Below are 6,918 nucleotides of genomic sequence, written 5' to 3'. Positions count from 1 at the left end.
TGCCTCAAGATATATTTTCTCATCTTGGAACCGAAAAAAAAGTGGAAAAATAAATGGACTTGCGTCACTTTTTTCAAATTGTATGCCTAATGTAAAAATAGAAAAATGTACACATTGCTGTTAAAAGCATTTATATTCAGATAGGTGACTATAACTTTAAAATACAAATATACAATTTTAAACATTGCTGTTAAAAAATACAGATACATGAAGACAACCTAAAATGATTATAAATGATGAAATTTAAATGATTAACAATAAAAGAAAAAATATTATAAAAAAAAAAGGTATGGACTTAAATGCAGACAAATGTGCAAACATTGCCCTTAGAAATGTAAATATAAAAGGGTTACCTAAAATATATGTACCTCCATATATACATGGAGAAAAGAAATACAGAGGGCTATGCCCTGTTGTTCTTTTAAAAAACTTTAAGAAAAGTTATTTAAAATGCCTCTAGGTATATGAGCTCTGCGGTGCCCCAGTGTTATACTGTTATAGCTCCGTGTTAACAGAGGTGACCAGGATCAGACACGGGGGCTCCCAGCGGAACACGCTCCATGCTGCTGCTGCCAGGCTCTGATTGCAGGAGCGGAATAGTTTAAATTCTCCAGCTGTGAAAATAGTTTCTCCTCCACCGACCCTCCATACAAATCCGTAGGGGAGGCTTTCGATATTGTTTTTGATAGTTTGCTGATTTTACAGAAAAAGAAATGGAAAAGGTGAAGAAAATAGGAAATGGGACAAGGGGAAAATTGAATTGGAAAGAAGGGAGGAAAATGCGAGAGAATTTGAAAAGTAGGTGAAACTACTGCACTTTTTAAAGAAACAAAAAACTTGAGAAAAGTAGTTCCCAAAGTTAGGTCTGACATACCACAGGGATTACAACTGGCAACCGTGCTGGCAGTCAGAGTGAGACTTGAGACCACACAGTCACTTCTCCTCTCTCTTAACCACTACATGTAAATGTCCACCGACTCAAATAAATACAAATGGTCTAAAACAACAATTATTTTTAAAGGGCAGTCATTAGCACAAATTCCATCTCCCTCGAGCAGAACAACTGGGAGCAATTTCATAGTAAATTGCAGCAATAAGTTCAGATCACCTATAATGATAGACACTCCCAATTGGTAGGAAAACTTCCCGGCTCCTGTTGACTGAGGCGTGACCTCGATCACTGAGGCCTGCCGCTACAACCAAAGCATGACCGGCAAGTAGCCAGCAGCTCCAAAAACCGTAAACCAGAGGTGGAAAATTCCAGCTCCAGAAAGTGGAGTTTCACTTTCTGGAACTGGAATTTTTTTGCCCCGGGTTTTTGCTGCAGCCATGCACTGATCAGTCGTGGTGCAAATGCACGAATGGCCGTGAAAATCATACTGTACCAAATCATTGAAATGACTCAGGGGTCGGGAGTGAACGTCTAGAACTGCAGCCCGGCACACGGGCTTTCACTCGAGGCTCGACTCCCGAACAAAAAAATGAGCCGACAACTGACTTTGCGGACCTTCGTTACACCAACTCAAGAGTCTGAAAATGGAATAAATCGTCAGTCGGAGAGAGCCGAGTCTCCAAAATGAGACAAGCTTTTCATCACGACTGATTCCACTCATTCTTTGGACATCCGGGTTGCTGCAATGTAGATGAATCCATGTGGTTGACTCGAAATTCCAAAGTGGAACTAAAATTTTTCAACCCACAATTTTCCACCACTGCAGCATTACTGTGTGGGGGAAAAAAAGTGGAGCCAAGTGTCCAACATGACATTGCAGAGTTTGAGGTCCCATATCCAAATTCCAAATATTTGCTATCTTACTAACTTCCGAAGGGGAAAAAGTATACCTAGTGTTACCGAGGGTTATCTGAAAGCATGCTTGGTATATTTAGCATACTCCTTTATGTATTCACGGTTAACATACAGTACTACCGTTGTGTCAAATTGAAACCACCTAAGTTGTGTTAGAGATTGTCCTGAAGACGCGCTCAATTATATTAAAGTACAGCTTAAGTTGACCGGACGTCCCGGTTTGTCCGGTACTGTCCGGTATTGATCTGTGTTTCCTGTGTCCCGAGCAGATACCTGCGAAACACTAAAATGTGCCGGTTTTCAAACATTCACAACCAAATTGTCCCGGTTTCAGCACAATTTAAAAAAAAATTATAATAATAATATTGTACTTGTTTTACATGATATACTGTGAAGAGGCCAGCAGAAAACAGGGTGCACGACGATCCCACCAGAGAAATGATCATACCAAGCCAACGCAGAGCCGAATGTGCGGTACAGGTCCCGGTTTGGGAGTTTCAAAATGTGTTCACCCTAAGTTAGATACTAAAGCTGTGCACTTTAAATTTGTACTTCAAGTAAATTAGAAACACCAGGAAAAAGAAGGAATTGTGTTCCACAAACCATGGAATCCAAGGTTCTAATTTGTGAGAAAACCCGCAAGCACATGTGAGCCCCCAGCACAATTAAAAACCAACCTGCGTTGGGAGAAATACCAATTACGCACTCCCACGCGTGTTGTGTTTATGTGCTCGGCTCCTAAACGTGCAAGCTTATTCATCGCTGGCACCACCACTCGTCCTCGTGGGCTGCAGAGCGTTTGTGTATTTACTTGGTTCGGGCTTTGAGGGGTCACGTTTGGGGTAACATGCAACGTTAACCTTCTACTGCCTTGGATATTTACGAGGAAGACTGAAATGTGATTTTCTCATTTGGGGCCTTTTTCCTTCCCCCGAGATCTGTAGCGAAGAAGCTCCAAATAGGTTTTTTTTTTCTCCCTTATATCATCACTAGACTTAAATATTTCAGATTTTATTTTTTTCCTCAACAGGCGATGAGGTAGATGTGAGGTAGGATGAGGTAAACCTCCAAAGCTGTGGGAAAAAACAAAAACAGCGCTAGTCTGCAAAGGATCCAACACCTTTTCACCCAAATTACTGTCATTACCCCCATCACGCAGTATACATTACACTCGTTTTCCAGTAACTTTTTCTTTTCACAGTAGACTCATGTAATTATTTAGGTTTTTGCTATAAATCCGCCTGCTTCTGTATTGTGTGAGGGCGGTGGTGGTGGAGCCCGCAGTCCAAACAAGCTGCACAAAGGAACCTCTGTTAGACCAAAAACATTGTTCCAGCCAGAGGCCTCCATCTGGGGTCTCCTGCAGGTCCAGATCCAACGTTTGCACAGACATGTAACATAGATACAGTGGTGCTGCGACATTTTGAGCCCCTTTTGAATTTTGTGAGTTTGTGCATAGATTGGACGTAAAATGTCAGAAGAAGTAAGAAGTAAGAAGTGGGATGAAGATAAAACATATTAAATGGGAAAAAAATACAATAAAAATAACATGTGTCTATCCATAGATTTAAAACGGAGGAGCACTAATGCGAGTAGTGGTGAGCCCCATGAAGGCAAATATGTACTCAAAATAGACAGAGAACCCAATGAAACAACCTTAAAGACATATAATGTTGGATCATTTTTTCCAATACATAGATATAAATGATGTTTTTGTGTTATTTGTTTAGTTGGGTTCTCTTCATCCATTTTTCATACGTCAAAGGTATGCAGAAATGCATAAAATGCTCAGGGGTTCACCAACTTTCTAACACTCTAATGTTCCACATGTGTATATACATATGTATTATATAGGTTGAATGTTTTTAGTTGAATCCGTTCCTTGACGTGTAGTAATTTTTATGTTCCTGCCATCAACTGAACATCTCCAAAATGTCCAGCTCTCCCCGCCAAAATAAACCAATTTTCTGCTTAACCCTTAAAGCCTCGACCACCGATAACGTTACATGACATTACATGACGTCATTCAGCAGACAGCCAAAGTGACTTAGAATAAGTACATTAATCATCAGTAGTTGAACCAACTTTACGTCATATAGTCATTGCTCATTGCTAGAGGAAGGAAGACGAGGAGGAAGTCTTAACGGATTTGATAAAAAGACCAAACCATCAACGCATGTTGTAGATTTTTGGATTTTTGCCAGGGAGAAAAGGCTGGGACGGGGGAGGAAGCAGAATAAAGTAAAGTGAGAAGCCTTTTCTTCTTCTACAGAAGTCTTCTTGCGTCGATGCCGTCAGCTTTCTCCAGCGGCAAAATTAACCGGAGGGATTTGAGTAAATCTCATGTTGCTCGGGGACCGGGCCCCAGGGACCCACAAAGCGGGAAAAACTCTCTTATCAAACATTTAAAGGATGAAAAGCTTCTTGTCGTCACTGGTGTTGAGCTGTGGCTTGCCACACGTGCACACACACGCACGTGGGCTCGTTCGTAGAGCCGCGCCTCCGGATGCCGCGGATCTTCACGTCGGCTGGAATTTCACGTCAGCGTCGTGGAATTCACAACTCCACCGCCGTGCGGGCACAAAGCGGAGATTCATCGTCCCGCTCCACGGTGGATCCCAGTCCCGGTGGGGTCAATCCCCTCATGGCGCTGGAGGGAGGGTCCCAGGCTCCTCAGATCCCTGCTGCTCAGGCCCAGCAAGGTTAGGAAGGGGTCACATATTTTTGGCATAGGTTAAGAAAAAAAAGATTACAAGTTGAAACATTTATTTTCTCTTTTCCCATATTGCATTCAACATTATACAGTATAATGCTTGATTTTTATTTAATTTCATTTAATTTTTCTTCTGTCCGTTCTTATTGTATATTATAAACAAATCTTTTCCATGTCCTTGTTGTTTTGTTTGTTTAATGTATAGTAGAATCTTTCATATTTTTTACATATTTTTATGTTCATATAATTGTATAGGTTTTCATGACATTTTTAGTGAGTAAAAATAAAAATAACAAAAGTTTCCAGACATACAGCAATTTCCAAAAATGCAGAACAGAAATAGCCAAATATATAATAATATTCAGAATATACAAAGTGGGATTCTATGCACAGGACGAAGGATAAAGTGAACCTGCTGCAGCCACTCCAGGCGCCAACAAAGCAAACGCAGCGCGTAATAACCTGTAAAAGACTAAAGAGGGCTCTGATAAAAACACGGTATTTACCTTTTAATAGGCTCATATCTCACAGTCCAGATCAGAGCCGCAGCAGGTCCCGGGTCGCGGGGGGCGGGGTAGGGTTCCTCTGGGGTGATGCAGTGCAGATGTCGGTCCTGGTCCTCAGGGACCACAAACTCACGACCAGGTGGATCCTTGAGGCCCCAGCGCAGTAAACCCGACGTTAAGGACCCTCGCTCTTCAAGGGGACATCAAAGCAGCTCGGTATTTTCGAGGCCCGGAGGGAAAACAAACTTCAACGCGGCCCCGCGGTTCCGACAATTATACACTTCAATAAAGTGCTGTTGCTACCTAATGGCGGACGTTTCTCTTTGACCGGCTGAGTCGATCCAGACACATTTACTTTTCTAGTGGTGATTAGAGAACAAAGAGGGAAAAGGACCACATGCACCAGCCAATAAGCCACCGAAGGGACCCAACAAGCCGGCTTTTGTGTAAGTTGTTTTGCAGAGAAGACGTCTCCATTTAAAGCTGCCGTATCGCCAGCAGAGCATTGGACCAAGAAGACCAGAAACAATACGGAATATGCAAATACATCAGTGTTTCTCAAATGAATGGTACCAGCGATTCTGCAGTATCTCCCACACGCTGAACGAATTAATGACACTGGATTCAGATGACACCTTGGTACCGGCAGCACTCCGTCTGGCTCGGTGCCCGCAATATCTTAGCAATATCTTAACGTGTCTTGGCATTCACATGAGGTGCAGCCGTGCCCCAGCTGCTTACGGTGCCATGTGTTATTCTCACATTTAATTGTATTTGAGTTCAAGAAGCGTGAAGAAGAACATAATTAGGTTTATTGGGTTATGGGGTTGAGAAATGTGCCGATGATAAAATATTTGATCACAGTGCTTCATTGCCAATGTGTGTTTAGCTTTTACTTGGACGAGTTGAATATAGTTTAGTTGATACGGTAAAACACTTTTTGACAAAAGAGGCGATAATATAGAGGTCTGATCGTTGATAGCGTGAGCACTTCGACTACCTATAATTGCGCATGAAACTTAAAGACGATAGTTATAGACTCTAAGCTACCTTATGGGACAAATGTATTCTTAAAAAAAAATATATGGATCAGCAATTCCAGAATTCCAAACCTTTCATGTAGTGGAGAGCGGTTTATTAATGCGTTTTGACAAACAGCAGTGGGGATGGCAACCTCAGTTGTGACAGAATTCTAACGAAAGAGGGCGAAACAGGGAACAGGTAGAAAACCACATGGCTGCCTGAGTTGTGACAGAACCTATGTTGTGACAGAACTAGAGCAAAACCACAGGCTAACGAAACCAGAGGGCAGAACCATGACGAGATGCATTTGTAACTGTGATTAAATTACTGTACTTCAAAGTTTAAAGTTACTTTTTCACAAGGTATTCATTCCAGGATTTTAGGAGGATGCCACGTATGTCACATGCGTGCATCCACTCACAAAAATATTATTTTCATACTTCAATGTGCCACCTTTCAATTTTGAAGTATCATTTACAAGGTAATATAAGCAGTCGTAATGTTCCCTAAACCTCACATTACTAAATCACTTTGTTCTTTCATAATTCGCTTAAAGAAGCCATTTTCTTTTGCTGGACGTCAATTGTAAGTCCATTTTAGGTCCGGATGTGATCACGTTCGAGTTTGGAATGGAAGCGAGGTTTTAAACGTCGGGTCTCGGGCAGCATAGAGGGTGTCAGGCTGTAAACCGTAAACAGGCACCCCAGGTTTGGCACGGCAGCCGCGGCGTGACGTCACGTGGACGTTCGGACCACCTGCCCCGTCCCGTCCCACCCGTCGCCCACAAAAATGTCCTGGCATTGTGGAGCGACCTCAGAATAACACCATGACCTCACGGGAAGAGATGGACCCTCATAATAGACCACGAG

Source organism: Zeus faber, assembly GCF_960531495.2.
Source record: "Zeus faber genome assembly, chromosome: 9".
NCBI classification, from domain to species: Eukaryota; Metazoa; Chordata; class Actinopteri; order Zeiformes; family Zeidae; genus Zeus; species Zeus faber.
This window is presented reverse-complemented; position numbering follows the sequence as displayed.